Below are 16,179 nucleotides of genomic sequence, written 5' to 3'. Positions count from 1 at the left end.
TCTGGACTTGGCAACTCCAGCTATTCGTTTACCCAAAACAATAGTGCAACCTCTCCCCTCCTCCACTTCGTCCTTTTATGTATAGTAGCTGGGAACTATTTCAAGATGCCTCCCCTCAGGTTTGCTACACTTAACACCCAGGGCCTTAATTCCCCTACAAAACGAAGCCTCTTACTCCGTTATCTCCTCCGGCACAAACGGCTTCCTACACAGATCAGTTAAATGCAAAATTGAATATAGAGAGTCTGACCCGGAGGGAAGATTCCTGATACTAGTTTGTCGCCTCAATGAGATCCTATGCACCCTAGTTTCTCTATACGTTCCTGACACCAAGCAAGTACCCTTCCTCCGTTCCACCCTTGAGCACATTGAAAAAGTGACGAGAGGTCGCTTGATCATTGGAGGGGATTTCAACCTGGTATGGGATCCTCTCCTAGATAGGAAGACACTGAACCATTCCCCCCAGGATAGGAGAGCCTCCTCCCAGTCTGCGGCTTTTCGGAAGCTATGCTTCCAATATAATCTCTATGACATATGGAGATGCCTGTTCCCATATGAGAGAGATTTTACCCACTTTTCGAAGCCACATAATTCCTATTCGAGGCTTGATACCTTCTTCTGTGATAGCTGGACCTTGGACGCCTGTATTTCTTCAAGTAATAAACCATGCCCCTGGTCGGACCATGACCTTGTGGTAGTGACTTGCTCCCTTCTTACATACTCTGAAACCCATCCACCGTGGCGACTCCCGGATCTCTTCATGTCGGACATTGAATCACCCGAGATAACTCATGTCTTTGTGTATTTTTTCACATTAAACGACACGGGCGACACCTCAGTTGCGACACTATGGGCCTCCTTTAAAGCCTATCTAGGGTAGCTCAGCTTAGGGGCAAACATGAAACCCCATTAGCCAAACTGTATGCAGAGCTTAGAATAATGGAAAATAATAATAAATTGCATCCCTCCTCCCGACTTTCACAATTGGTTGGACAGATACGAGAAGAGATAAATAGGATAGAGGGCAAGAGAGTCCAAGCTACATTACTTAGGTTAAAACAGCTCTACTATTATAAAGGCAACAAAGCATATAGACTCCTAGCAAACAAACTTTGCTACCAAACCCAACAACGACGGATTTCTGCCATTAAGACCAAGGGTGCCCTTGCCTACGCGCCGAAAGACATAGGCATGACTTTTGCGAGCTATTATCACTCCCTATATAATTTAGGAGTTGACCCTAATACTCCCAAGGCGAGTACAGGGGAGATCCAGAACTTCCTTGACTCGCTCCATTTACCACGCCTTTCCCCTGATGAAGTAACACACCTGATACTCCCTTTTACGCAGGAAGAGACTCAATCAGCAGTACGCTCTCTTAAAACCGGTTAGGCCCCTGGTCCCGATGGCTTCACTGCATCGTTCTATAAGACCTATGCCCCTGTATTAATGCCAATGCTCACGAGATTTTTTCCTTGAGGTGGGCAAATCGGGTACTCTATCTGGAGAGTTCCTTGAAGCCAGCATTCTCACAATACCTAAGGAGGGAAAGGATCCAACTAAGTGTGAGAGTTACAGGCCAATCTCACTCATCAACATCGATGTTAAGGTCTATGCCAAGCTGAACCATTGTACCATTCCCTCTTGAGAGACTGCAGTGCCACTATCATACTTAAAGGGATAGTCTAGCTAGATAAACTTTCATGATTCAGATAGAGCAGGCAATTTTCTTCATTCTCTTGGTATCTTTATTTGAAAAAGAAAGAATGTAAGCTTAGGAGCCAGCCCATTTTTGGTTCAGCACCTGGGTAGCGCTTGCTGATTGGTGTCTAAATGTAGATACCAATCAGCAAGCGCTACCCAGGTGCTGAACCAAAAATGGGCCGGCTCCTAAGAGAACAAAGAAAATTTGATAATGGTGTAAATTAGAAAGTTGCTTAAAATTGCCTGCTCTATCTAAATCATGAAAGTTTAATTAACTGGAATATTCATTTAAAGGGACATTTACCGTAAAAATACTTTATTTCATTAATTTATTTTACTATCCCTTTAACCCCTGCAAAAGTGTTAAATATATAACAAAAGAAGTGTATGTGCACCACTATAAATGAGGTGTACCACTATAAATGAGATAGCCATTATAGGAAGCTTAAAGGGATACTAAACACAATTTTTTCCTTTCATGATTCAGATAGAGCATTTCATTTTAAACAACTCCAATTTACTATCTTAGGAGCCGGCCCATTTTAGGTTCAGCACCCTGGATAGCGCTTGCTTATTGGTGACTACATTCAGCCAACCAATAAGCAAACATAACCCAGGTTCTAAACCAAAAATGTGCCTGCTCCTAAGCTTTACATTCCTGCTTTTTAAATAAAAATACCAAGAGAACCAAGAAAAATTGATAATAGGAGTAAATAAAAAAGTTACTCAAAATTGCATGCTCTATCTGAATCATTAAACAAAATGTGGTTTTTAGTGTCCCTTTCACAAACCAACAGGCAGATGAATTGTGCTATTGTAGTTGATCCAAACAGTGTAAAGGGCCATTATGGTGAACAATTAAATATTCTAATTAGTTTAAGAATGTAATTTTGACCTAGCAATGGGGCTAAACACATAATTAAAGTACTGCTTTGGAGCCACAGAGTATTCCAAAACAGACAATGACACAAGCAGCAGTGGCAATTGTAAAGCTTGGTTGTTCAACTACTATTGCTGGTTTGCTCACAAAATGTTTCTGCAGGTCCTAAACAGTACTTTAACTATGTGTTTAACCTTTTTGCAATATCACTAGTGATAAAATGAAATGCTCTAGCAAATTAGAAATATTATTTAAATGTTTAAATCATGAAAGAATAAAATGCCTGCCATCTAATACTATAAATAAAACAAAATAACACAAGAACAACCTACGTTATGATAAACAACATATTACTGTGTTTATAGTTTTTGTTTTTACTTTAATGCATTAGAGCTGATTTTGAGGACAAGGTGTATATATATGAAAGTAGTAAGTGCCTAAGAGATTAACCCTGCTCCTTTGAAGTATGTTTTATGGAGATATTAGCGCTCTACTTACATTGCACTATGATTCACAGGTGGATATTAAGTTTATTTTGATGTATGACAAGCTTAATCTCGTCTTGAAATTATTAACAAAAGTTAAATCAGAAGAGCACAACCTTAAAGGGACATTAAACACCTTCAGATTATAATATAAAGTATTTATGTATAGCATAAAAATGCTATTTATTTTGTTAATTTTCCTGCAATTTAACGGGACGCTGTACTATAAAATTAGCTTTTCACATTGTACACCAGATTATTCTTTGCTTAGATGATGCATTTATATAGCCCATCTGGGAGTGTTTTTGTAACAATCTTTAGTTTTGATTATTTTTTCAGACTCCTAACCAAGTCCCACAGTGCCAGATGTGTACGCTCATTTACAGACTACCACTGGCTTCTGTTTGTCTAATCTGGCTTTTCATATGCAGGGGGGGGGGAGTGTCTGCTCTCTGTCCCTTTCACTGGGTGTTACAGCCTAACCTCAAAAACATTGCTAAACTTGGAGCTTCTAAGTAAATTTTTAAAAGGTTTTATACTGGATTTTTATACTGGATTTTTAGACGAGTATCTGTGAATATTATTCTTTATAGTAGTGTCTATTACATGCAGTTATATGAAAATTTGTGTATACTGTCCCTTTAATGTGTTCCAAATTACTTGTTATACCTGCTGCTGAGTATTAAAGGGATATGAAACCCCAATTTTTTCTTTCAAGGTTCAGAAAGAACATGCAATTTAAATCAACTTTCCAATTAACTTCTATTATCAAATTTGCTTAATTCTCTTGATATTGTTTGTTGAAAAAGCATATCTAAATAGTCTTAGTAGCTGCTGATTGGTGGCTGCATATAGAGGCCTTGTGTGATTGGCACACCTATGTGCATTGCAATATCTTCAACAAGGGATAGCTAAAGAATGAAACAAATTAGATCATAGAAGTAAACTGGAATGTTGTTTACAATTGTATTCTCTATCTGAATCATTAAAGAAAAATGTTGGGATTCATGTCCCTTTAAGTTTATGGTAAAATTGTTCCTTCATTGTTATTTCTGTATTTGAAATAGCTGTTTTTTTCTTATTAAAACCTTTAACTAGGACATGCCCATACCAATGGGCTGAGCCTGCAAGCAAATATGTTAGGTATTAAAATGCTAATTATGGCTGGAGGTTTAAATAAACACAAGCAGCTATTTCACATACAAAATCTTTCTCTCCTTCATACCCACACTGGGAGATAAATTAGTGCTATTGTCTTTTATTTACATAGCCTTTCTACAAAGAAACCATTTGTTATTTATATTTTCAGTATAGGCGGGGATACATAAGGCAAACGTAGATATTTTAAATAACAAATAAAGGTAAATAACTGTTTGCAAACAACTCCAGCAGGTAAAAGGAACCATTGGAAACAAATTAAAGGGGAGAAAATTACATTGTCCCTTTAACTCTGAAAACGGTGGTCTTTCCTATTCCTGTTACTTATTTTTTACACTGTCATTGGTTCCACACTCTAGTGACCCATTTATAACTGTCCCCAATTAGCCTCAGCAAACAACATGGCAGTTTCCATTGCTTTGTTTTTGTTTGCAATAATTTAAAAAACACAATCTTTTAAAAATAAATTTGCATAGTATTTCCAGACTTATCTTTACTTTGACTAAATCATTATATCTAGCATTTATTTAGGGCTAGATTACAAATAAAGCACAACCGATTGCATAAGGGGCATTACCCTTAGCGTGACCCTGTGCTAAGAATAGCGCACAATCTGGTATTATGATTGAATGATAAAAAAGGTTTACCAGAGAATCTTAATATGGACAACATCTTTTTGAGCACTCACCAGGGTTGTTTCTAGGGGCCGGGACAAACGGTTACTACCTGGGGCGCCAAGCAAGCTGTGGTGCTGACAGTCTCTCCCCCTCCACGCACTGAGCACTCCTGGCTCAACAACAAATCGCTTCTTCAGCATAAAATTGGCCTACTGCCAAAAAGGCTCTTTTACTTCTTTTAACCCCATGGCTGCCATAATGTGCTGCTGTGAGATATGTTGCAGCACTTGTTGGCAGCCATGGGGTTAACTATAGCCTGTGAGTTAAGAGCTTTAGGCACGCTGTATATTGGCGCCGGAGGTCACGTTGGAGGGGCTGCCCTGGTGAGCTGCAGAGAAATAATATGGAGTTCTAAAAGCAGAGCAAAAGAAGCTTCATGAAAAGTTTTTCTTGAAGGTAATGCTAAAGGGACATTAAACCCAAACATTTTCTTTCATGATTCAGATAGAAAATACAATTTTAAACAACATTCCTATTTACTTCTGTTATCTAATTTGCTTCATTCTTTAGATATCTTTTGTTAAAGAAATAGCAATACACATGGGTGAGCCAATCACATGAGGCATCTATGTGCAGCCACCAATCAGAAGCTACTGAGCCTATCTAGATATACTTTTCAGGAAATCATATCAAGAGAATGAAGCAAATTATATAATAGAAGTAAATTAGAAAGTTGTTTAAAATTGTATTCTCCATCTGAATCATGAAAGAAAAAATGTGGGTTTAATGTCCCTTAAGGCCTCTATTTATCAAAGTCTGGCGGACCTGATCTGACAGTGCGGATCAGGTCCGCCAGACCTCGCTGAATACGGAGAGCAATACGCTCTCCGTATTCAGCATTGCACCAGCAGCTCACAAGAGCTGCTGGTGCAACGCCGTCCCTGCAGACTCGCGGCCAATCGGCCGCTAGCAGGGGGGTGTCAATCAACCCGATCGTACTCGATCGGGTTGAATTGCGGCGATGTCTGTCCGCCTGCTCAGAGCAGGCGGACAGCGTTATGGAGCAGCGGTCTTTAGACCGCTGCTTAATAACTGGTGTTTCTGGTGAGTCTGCAGGCTCGCCAGAAACACGGGGCCTCAAGCTCTATCCGGAGCTTGATAGATAGGCCCCTAAGTGTCTGTGTATGTATGTGTGAGTGTGTGTGTCTGTGAGAGTGTGAGTGTGTGTGTCTGTGAGAGTGTGCATGTGTGTGTCTGTGAGAGTGTGAGTGTGTGTGTCTGTGAGAGTGTGCATGTGCATGTATGTTTGTATGTATGTGTGAGTGTGTGTCTGTGAGAGTGTGCATGTCTGTGTCTGTGAGAGTGTGCATGTGTGTGTATGTATGTGTGAGTGTGTGTGTCTGTGAGAGTGTGAGTGTGTGTGTCTGTGAGAGTGTGCATGTGTGTGTCTGTGAGAGTGTGAGTGTGTGTGTCTGTGAGAGTGTGCATGTGTGTGTATGTATGTTTCTACATGTGTATGATTGTGTTCACAAATGTGTTTGTGTGTGTTAAAGTATAGTATTACAAGTAGTGAGTTAAAAGGACATGCAACCCCAAATTAAACTTTTATGATTCAGATAGAGAATGCAATTTTAAACAACTTTCCAATTTACTTCTATTATCAAATGTGCTTCATTCTCTTTGTATCCTTTGTTGATGGAGCAGCAATTCACTATTGGGAGCTAGCTGAGCACATTGCTAAGCCAATCACAGGAGGCATATATGTGCAGCTACCAATCAGCATCTAGCTCCCAGCTCCTGAGCCTATCTAGGTATACTTTTCAACAAAGTATTTTACTAATATTTATTCATATTAAATACAAAATAAAGGTTTATATAAGAAGATAAAAAAAAATGTTTTAACAATGATTTAAATGGATATTATATATGACTGGATGTTAGAAAGGGGAGTGCTAAAAGGTGTATAGGTATCTGAGTAAAAACATAATTTATGTAAGAACTTACCTGATAAATTCATTTCTTTCATATTAGCAAGAGTCCATGAGCTAGTGACGTATGGGATATACATTCCTACCAGGAGGGGCAAAGTTTCCCAAACCTTAAAATGCCTATAAATACACCCCTCACCACACCCACAATTCAGTTTAACGAATAGCCAAGAAGTGGGGTGATAAGAAAGGAGCGAAAGCATCAAAAAAATAAGGAATTGGAATAATTGTGCTTTATACAAAAAAATCATAACCACCACAAAAAGGGTGGGCCTCATGGACTCTTGCTAATATGAAAGAAATTAATTTATTAGGTAAGTTCTTACATAAATTATGTTTTCTTTCATGTAATTAGCAAGAGTCCATGAGCGACGTATGGGATAGCAGATACCCAAGATGTGGAACTTCCACGCAAGAGTCACTAGAGAGGGAGGAATAAAATAAAGACAGCCAATTCCGCTGAAAAATTAATCCACTACCCAAATCAAAAGTTTCAATTTTTATAATGAAAAAAACTGAAGATATAGGCAGAAGAATCAAATTGAAACAGCTGCCTGAAATACTATTCTACCAAAAACTACTTCTGAAGAAGAGAAAACATCAAAATGGTAGAATTTAGTAAAAGTATGCAAAGAAGACCAAGTCGTTGCTTTGCAAATCTGATCAACAGAAGCTTCATTCTTAAAAGTCCAGGAAGTAGAAACTGACCTAGTAGAATGAGCCGTAATCCTCTGAGGCGGGGATTAACCCAACTCCAAATAAGCAAGATGAATCAAAAAGCTTAAACCAAGATGCCAAAGAAATGGCAGAAGCCTTCTGACCTTTTCTAAAACCAGAAAAAGTAACAAATAGATTAGAAGTCTTTCTGAAATTTGAGTAGCTTCAACATAATTTCAAAACTGTTACCTCATCCAAAGAATGTAAGAATCTCTCCAAAGAATTCTTAGTATTAGGACACAAGGAAGGGACAATAATTGCTCTACTAATGTTGTTAAAAATTCACATCTTTAGGTAAAAATTAAAAATTAAAAAGAAGACAGCAAAACCACCTTATCCTGATGAAAAATCAGAAAAAGGAGACTCACAAGAAAGAGCAGATAATTCAAAAACTGTTCTAGCGAATGACTTCCGGTGGGCGGCTCAACAAGATGGCTGCAAGCTTTAACAGCTCTGAGGAATAACACTTATAACTCTGATATTGCTGCCACCTATCCACGCCATCTGCATCTCCCTTGACAGGCAAGCTGTCCGGGAATATCTGGCAGACAGAAGGATCAACAGCTCTTCTACCCCGGATTGTCATTTTAAAGAATAAAGCCGTCGGGCTTCGTGGCGGGAACACTACCGCCACATTGTATATACATATACCCAAGCTCCTGTTCACTAACAAAGTTCTTGTGTATTAATGTCTAGCTTAGCCACCAAAGAAGGCTCTGCTGAAACTCTCATTTTAGCGGGATTACAAACGGTGTTTTTGCCTAAACTGGAGAGACTCCTGCAATCCTGCGCTGACTTATGCGCAATGTTGTCAAATGGGACACAGCCTGGGCATCAGGAGAGGCCAGCCATCGAGCCTATTGCAAATACTGTCACATCCTTGTCCCTTACTGATAGCTACATGTCAGCATTTGGCTTCTCACTATGTCTTTAAGACAAGTTCTCCTCCCCAAACTGAATATTATTTAAGCTCCACATTTCCCAGAAATCATTGCTTGATTATTAAAGAGTAATAGGAGACCACTTCTAAGTCTCTCTATATTCTAAGTTTATTGAGCCAATCTTATACCTGAACTAAAGCTTTACTTATATAACCATTACTGCAAGTTCCTTTAACTCAAGGGAATACTTTTATCCTTAACTAACTTTTCTCCTTGCAAATTAGGAGTGTTTACATTTTTTCTACTAACAGCTGTGAGTAGCTGCAGCTCTCTCCGAATCAGCCTGGGAACAGACGCTCAGGCTGTTGGTGACGTCATCTCCGCTCTCACTGATTCACTGCGCAGCACGCCAGAGTCGGTAACTTGCTGCTCACATTGAACGCTGCTCTCCTGCTTTCTCAGTAGACGCTAGGATCTCCGCTTCTCAAGTAAGGCAAGCAACCTCTCACTGACCTTAAACCAACACTTTGTAAGGTATGTGCACCAACGATAATAATAATAAACAAGCTTGGACATAAACCAAATGTAATGCATTACTGAATGATCTTAAGTTTATCAAGTGTTATTTTATGATACTATCCAAATTTGATCAATCCTTGTTAGTGGTCAATTTAAGGAATATATCTTGCAAACAAACTTAAAATCAAGTCTAAAGCCATAATCATATGTTTTGTGTTCAAATCAACTTTATCAACAATACATGATTCTAAGCGTAATTGGGCTTCTGTTCACTGAACCACCAATCAAAAATAACTAAACCTGATTTCATATTTTATTCATCATATTTCATACCTACACTTTTCTCTGTTATCTCTTCATTTAATAGAGTCTGTCACAACTGTGGAGTTATATAGTTCTGTGACATAACCACAAATCTTTTAGTAAATATGTGTTCATACAGGTTCCTAATATCTAAGCCATGGTATTATAGGAGATTATGAATACAAACATTTACTTTTCCACTAAATATAAAATACATACTAAATATAAGATTTTCAGACCTGTATTCTCACAGAATAATCAAGCCTTAAAAAATTAAATATTAATTCAAAGACACATATTTTTAGGTACATCATGGATCCTATAGAAATGGCCAACCAAATCTCCTCTCTAAATCAGAAAGTGGAAATTTTGGCTCAAGGTCTAACCGAAATAAAAAATGAAAACAGCACTCTAAAACAAATACTTAATGAATTTGTGACCCAAAAAGCTAATGAGACTCCTGAACCTCAGGTTAATTCTCCAATACCATTCGCTGGTGATCGCACAAAATTTCGTGAATATAAGAATGCTTGTATACTTTTATTCACTCCACGAACCACGAACCTACCGAACTGAAAAGATCAAAGTTTTTACAGCTATCTCCTACCTCTCCGGAGAGCCCAGAGCATGGGCAGACAGATTTCTTGAAACAGAAGATCCGATTCTAAATTCCCTGGAAAACTTTTTTCAAACAATGGCCATACTTTATGATGATATAAATAAACAGCAAACCGCTGAACACAGATTAAGATCCCTCAAACAAGGAAAAAGACCAGTGGAAGATTACATAGCGGACTTCCAGCTATGGGCCACGGACTCAGAGTGGAACTCAGTTAGCCTGAAAAACCAGTTCCGCCTAGGTTTATCTGAACATTTAAAAGATGAACTTTCTAGAGTGGATTTCCCTGAAAGCTTGGAAGCATTAATCAAATTGTGCATAGCAATGGATAGGAGGTATCACGAAAGGAAGACTGAAAAACATAATTTTGAAACAACACCCAAAAGATCTTATCAATCTTATCAAGAAAAAACCCATTCAATTCCCATACCAATGGAAATAGGTACCATACGTGGACCTCTTAGTTTGGAAGAAAAACAAAGGAGAAGGTCTGCTAATCTCTGCCTCTATTGCGCAAACAAAGACCACAATGTTGCCTCATGTCCAATCCTTTCTCGTCAAAAGAAGGGTAAGTTGTCACTTAATTGTGCATGTGAAAAATTTAAACACCCCTCACACTTGTCAATAACATTATCTTTATAGTGGGACAATCTGCAACTTCAGAACGAAGCCATTATTGATTCCGGAGCTGATGGTATATTCCTTGTTGAATCAATAGTAAAACAAAATAAAATACCTATTCTGCAGAAACCCTCTCCTGTTTTTGTAAGGGTAATAGATGGTACTCAGATATTAAAGGGACCTATCACTCACCACACAATACCATTGTTAACCATCTCACCAGATGGACACAAAGAGTTTTTATTGTATGATATTATTCCTAGTTCAATTCATCCCATAGTACTTGGGTTACCGTGGTTACAAAAACATAACCCATCCATAGATTAGTCCCAAAATAAAATCACCTTCACCTCACAATATTGCTTAAAAACATGTTACCCATATGTAAACATTGGACACATAGGTTCTGCATTACCACATGAATATCATGATTTCAATGATGTGTTTAATCTAAAAAATGCTGAATCACTCCCACCTCATAGGCATTTTGATTGTCCGATTGACACTAAACCAGGGGTAGAGATACCATCAGGAAAAATATTTCCCCTCTCACAAAAAGAATTGAAACATCTAAGAGAATATTTCGATGAAAACCTCAGAAAAGGTTTCATATCCCCATCTTCTTCACCAGTTGCCTCTGCTATCTTTTTTGTTACTAACAAAGATGGCACTCTCAGACCAATAATAGATTACCGAGCCCTAAATGCTGTCACCATAAAAAATAGATACCCATTACCACTCATCCCGGAGATAATTGAACGCCTTAGTGGTGCAACCATATTTACCAAGTTAGATCTAAAGGGTGCATACAATTTAATACGTATGAAATCCGGAGATGAGTGGAAGACAGCTTTCAAAACAAGATATGGGCTATTCCAATATAATGTTATGCCCTTTGGTCTGACGAACGCCCCTGCCACATTCCAGTTCTTTATAAATGAAATCTTTAAAGAACTCATGGATGTGTGCGTAATTGTCTATCTAGATGATATTCTTATTTATTCCAAAAGTCTAGAGGATCATAGAAAACATGTAAGATGGGTTCTTTCTACTCTTCGTGATCATCAGTTATACGCCAAAATGGAAAAATGTCAGTTCCACAAAGACACCATTAAATTCTTGGGATATATAATCTCTCCCAAAGGCATTCAAATGGATCAAGAAAAGGTAACAGCCATAATTAATTGGCAAACACCAACTACCTTGAAATCTCTACAAAGATTTCTAGGTTTCTCAAACTTTTACAGGAAATTCATTAATCATTATTCTACCATTGTTCAACCTTTAACTCGTCTGACAGGAAAACAAAAAATTGTTTGGGATTCCAAGGCTGAACAAGCCTTTCTTAACTTAAAGGAGAAATTTACAACAGCTCCTATCTTGAGAATACCTGATCCAGATTTGCCATACACCTTGGAGGTGGATGCCTCCAATGTTGGGATAGGCGCTATACTCTTACAACCTGGAAAACAAAATTTACATCTACATCCTATCGCCTACTATTCTCGAAGACTAACTCCTGCAGAGACTAACTATTCAATAGGCGATAAGGAATTACTAGCAGAGAAATCAGCAATGGAACATTGGCGACATCTCTTGGAGGGAACTACAATCCCTTTCCAGGTTTTAACTGATCATAAAAATCTTCAATACCTGAAGAAAAATAAAACTCTGTCTTCAAGACAGGTACGTTGGGCTCTATTCTTGGATAGGTTTAATTTTTTAGTTACTCATATACCAGCTACAAAGAATATAAAAGCTGACGCTCTATCCCGGTCATTTGAAACTATAGAAGACTCTCATATTAATACATATATTATTCCGCCAACTAAAATCATTGCTGCAACAGTTCTAGAAACATCTGACATTTTCCAAGCACAACATATGGATCCTGATATTCCACCAATTTGTACTCCAGATTCAGATTCTGGGCTATATATGAATAATGGATTGATCTATGTTCCACCAACTCTAAGGAACCAGATCATCCAACAACATCATGATTCCCCTTTAGCCGGTCATCCAGGCATTGAAAAAACTACTGAACTTGTCAGTAGGGAATATTGGTGGCCTCAGATGAAAACTGCCATTCAAACCTATATAATAAATTGTCAAACCTGCGCTAAGAAAAAGAAGGAACACCATAAGCCCTATGGACTCCTAACACCTTTACCTATTCCCATTAAACCTTGGGATATGATAGCTATTGACTTTATTGTAGACTTACCCATCTCAAACGGTCACAACACCATAATGGTTGTAGTAGACCATTTAACTAAAATGGCTCATTTCATTCCATTAAAAAGAACACCAACTGCATTCACAACTGCTAAATACTTCCATAGTCATGTAGTTAGACTACATGGTTTACCAGCATCCATTGTGACAGATCGTGGAAGTCAGTTCACTTCAAAATTTTGGAAATACTTATGTAAGACCTTACAAATCTCACTCAGACTAACAACCGCTTTCCATCCACAGTCCAATGGTCAAACGGAACGCCTGAACCAAACCCTCGAACAATACTTGAGATGTTTTATTTCATCTCAACAAGATGATTGGTATGATTGGCTACCTAGCGCTGAATTCGCTTATAATAACTCAATCAATACCTCAACTAAAGTCTCTCCTTTTTACGCAACTTATGGCTTTCATCCACGTACTTATCCAAATACTCTTACATGTTCTCATTCTCCATCAGTTTCCAATTACACTGAGTCTTTGAAAGACATTATGGAAACTTTACAGAACCATTTGGTTACTGCTAAAGAAACTCAGAAAAAATATTATGACAAAAAGAGAATACCACCTCCGGAATATAAACCTCAAGATATGGTTTGGTTGTCCACAAAGAATATCAAATTACCTGTGCCAAGTAAAAAACTAGCTGATCAGTACATCGGTCCATTCCCAATACTTAAGGTAATCAACGAGAATGCGGTGACTTTGAAATTACCTTCCACTATGAGAATTCACCCCTCATTCCATGTGTCACTATTAAAACCATTTTTGGGTACCACTGTCCCTTCTACTGACACCTCTCTTCTTACTTTACCTGATCCTCAGGATTACGAAGTTGATGGGATTCTGGACTCTAGAATTCGTAGGAGGAAGTTTGAATACCTAGTGCATTGGAAGGATTATGGTGATGATGAGAACTCATGGGTTCTATTACAGGACTTAAATGCACCTGATTTATTGAGGGACTTTCATGTTCGTTTTCCGTATAAACCAGGTCCTCAGACTGCTGGAAGGGGCTCTTGAATGGGGGGATCTGTCAGCATTTGGCTTCTCACTATGCCTTTAAGACAAGTTCTCCTCCCCAAACTGAATACTATTTAAGCTCCACATTTCCCAGAAATCATTGCTTGATTATTAAAGAGTAATAGGAGACCACTTCTAAGTCTCTCTATATTCTAAGTTTATTGAGCCAATCTTATACCTGAACTAAAGCTTTACTTATATAACCATTACTGCAAGTTCCTTTAACTCAAGGGAATACTTTTATCCTTAACTAACTTTTCTCCTTGCAAATTAGGAGTGTTTACATTTTTTCTGAGTAGCTGCAGCTCTCTCCGAATCAGCCTGGGAACGGACGCTCCGGCTGTTGGTGACATCATCTCCGCTCTCACTGATTCACTGCGCAGCACGCCAGAGTCGGTAACTTGCTGCTCACATTGAACGCTGCTCTCCTGCTTTCTCAGTAGACGCTAGGATCTCCGCTTCTCAAGTAAGGCAAGCAACCTCTCACTGACCTTAAACCAACACTTTGTAAGGTATGTGCACCAACGATAATAATAATAAACAAGCTTGGACATAAACCAAATGTAATGCATTACTGAATGATCTTAAGTTTATCAAGTGTTATTTTATGATACTATCCAAATTTGATCAATCCTTGTTAGTGGTCAATTTAAGGAATATATCTTGCAAACAAACTTAAAATCAAGTCTAAAGCCATAATCATATGTTTTGTGTTCAAATCAACTTTATCAACAATACATGATTCTAAGCGTAATTGGGCTTCTGTTCACTGAACCACCAATCAAAAATAACTAAACCTGATTTCATATTTTATTCATCATATTTCATACCTACACTTTTCTCTGTTATCTCTTCATTTAATAGAGTCTGTCACAACTGTGGAGTTATATAGTTCTGTGACATAACTACAAATCTTTTAGTAAATATGTGTTCATACAGGTTCCTAATATCTAAGCCATGGTATTATAGGAGATTATGAATACAAACATTTACTTTTCCACTAAATATAAGATTTTCAGACCTGTATTCTCACACTACAAGACTCCACAACTAGTGGTAAGCAGAATAACCTCCCCTGCTACATATCTAGTGGGATCCAATACAGAATCAAGACCCGGACTAGAAGAAAGCCTGCCGACACCTCCATTGACCCGCCAACTGTGGATCTCAGCTTTAGAGCTTGATGTCCAAACGATCTGGTCGGGCTGTGCTGTGAAGCTGACTGTTCACTTAAAGCATCCGGCTCGCCTGCCTACCGCCCCAGCTTCAGCTACAGATCTTAGCCCAGGTTCGGGAAATGGGGCTGCCTACAATACCATCTACCCGGCTGTCATTCCAGCTGAGTCCTCTGATGCTTCGTGTGCCACTGCCGCTGTATCGGAGGACCGACATGATAGCTATGAATATGGATCAAAGGCCAGGCTCGCTGCATCTCTGACTATAAATCTGGGAGACAACATGCCCGGCATCATGGATGTGAGGGCTGTGGAGAAGCGGCGGCAGTGTAAGAATCGAGTGGTTATGGGTGTTGGCTAACTTTAACTCCTTACTATTTTTGCACCGGAGATCAACGGGAGAAAACAGCATAAGATTAAGACATCCCGTCTGACGTATTGTAGAAAATGCCGCTAGCCACTGTGTAAATAATTCAAATGTTGTGAATGTTAATGCGTTCTGTGTGCATTTTTCTTTCTGTTTCATGCCATATGTTGTGCGTGATTTGAGCGCTACCCCAGGTATATTGGGCTGCTAGAGTCTGCCGGGCATACTACTCTCTTGGGCATTTTCACTAAATGTTTGTCAATGCCGAACATTAATTTTTTGTGGCCAGCAAAGGTCTAACTTAAACAACTAGGAACTCATGACTTTCGTATACCCTGTGTACCAATTCTCCTATAACACCTGCTTCATCTATTTTGCATAACTTCATGGAGCTGATTGAAAAATTCCGGAGCTATGCACTCCGTATCTACTCAATTGCAAATCCTTGGTGGGCTCCATAGGAATCAATTTTTATATTTACGTCCCAAAATTTAGAACAGTTCAGTATCATGTTTGCTTATACCCGTTAATGCAACTTTAAGAGTGGTGACACAAACTATCAGCTCCCTAATGCTTTCCTCTATGTTTGACTGGGTGTGTGGGGTTTAGTTTGGCCTTAGACTTCTTGTCAAGCTGTTTTTTTTCCTTTTCATCTCATTGAATTGCACCTATTAGAACGCATAATTTTTCACCATAACTCATAAAGGCTAGATGTACCCTGATTAACCATAACACTCCCGGAAACTGAGGCCCCTGCACATACATAAGCTCTCACCTTGAATTTTGGCCAGACGCACTTGACCACTCTAAGACGCCTACTCATATCCTAATTATATCTACCAAGAATTTATTAAGTCATTGCGGGCGGGTGGGCAGTATCA

The 16,179-nt window shown here is 38.7% G+C and overlaps 1 protein-coding gene across 1 annotated transcript in view; it reads right to left on the bottom strand.

Moving 5' to 3' along the window:
* ABCG2 (ATP binding cassette subfamily G member 2 (Junior blood group)) overlaps positions 1 to 4,950 on the bottom strand; it is a 409,410-nt gene extending 404,460 nt beyond the window's left edge. The window contains exon 1 of the mRNA XM_053703301.1: positions 4,916 to 4,950. The gene's annotated coding sequence lies outside the window, so the exon portion shown is untranslated. The remainder of the gene's footprint in view (positions 1 to 4,915) is intronic.
* Between the last annotated feature and the right edge of the window lie 11,229 nt (positions 4,951 to 16,179).

Source organism: Bombina bombina, chromosome 2 (assembly GCF_027579735.1).
Source record: "Bombina bombina isolate aBomBom1 chromosome 2, aBomBom1.pri, whole genome shotgun sequence".
Classification (NCBI taxonomy): domain Eukaryota; kingdom Metazoa; phylum Chordata; class Amphibia; order Anura; family Bombinatoridae; genus Bombina; species Bombina bombina.
This window is presented reverse-complemented; position numbering and strand designations above follow the sequence as displayed.